The sequence below is a fragment of the Elaeis guineensis genome, chromosome 8 (assembly GCF_000442705.2).
Source record: "Elaeis guineensis isolate ETL-2024a chromosome 8, EG11, whole genome shotgun sequence".
In the NCBI taxonomy this organism is placed as follows: Eukaryota; Viridiplantae; Streptophyta; class Magnoliopsida; order Arecales; family Arecaceae; genus Elaeis; species Elaeis guineensis.
This window is the reverse complement of record NC_026000.2, coordinates 21,902,647-21,903,487: the sequence shown is the minus strand read 5'-3', so window position 1 is coordinate 21,903,487 and position 841 is coordinate 21,902,647.

Sequence of the window (841 nt, the reverse complement as noted above, 5' to 3'; positions counted from 1 at the left end):
ATGCTTCCTTGCTCAATGCTGCTTTGGCAATTTTCTCAAAGGAAAACTCCTCAGCTGCTTGATAAAGAAAAAACAAAGCCTTCTTATTGTTTTTGCTTGCATCTCTTAACTCATTTCTTTGATTTGCAGAGAGGCCGGCTTCTTCTGGTGCTGTGGGTTCACGATACCCATTATTGATGATCTTTCATAAATTTTGGGTTCCAAACAATGCCTTGATTTGAAGAGATCAATTCTCATAATTCTTCTTTAAAAGTTTTGGAATTGAGATTGGAAAAGATAGTTGGCCATTTTTTACTGATAGAATCTCCTCTTTCACCTTCGCTCTGATACCAAAATGTTCGTTTTTTGTTAAGCCTCAAAGAGAAACTCATACACAAGAAGAAAGTAAAAAAAGAAGCAAGGAGACAAAGTGTTGAAATAGCAATGTTTCAATTCACCATTCTGGTCTTCCATATACATGCATATTTATAGTTGTTTAACATATATAATTGGCATCCTTTTAAATGGACACAATTGGCATCTTTTTAAAAGATACATCCTATCAAACACATCTGTACATCCAATGGACGTTTAGATACTTCCTATGAGACCAAAATAGTGGATGCAACTCTTCTCAACAGACAACAATTCATGAATAGATTTAGTAACCAACATCTCCCTCCCTACCTCCCTTCCACTCCTTCCTCTTCCTTCTTGCCCTCTCCCTCTATCTTCCCTTCATCTTCTCTCTCTTTCTCTCTCTCTATCTGTCTCCTCCTTCTAGTATCAGGGTTTCTCCCTCTCTCCTCTCCTCTTCTTCCAATCTTTTTTCTTTGGTGCACCTTTGCTTCGTAGTGTAGGT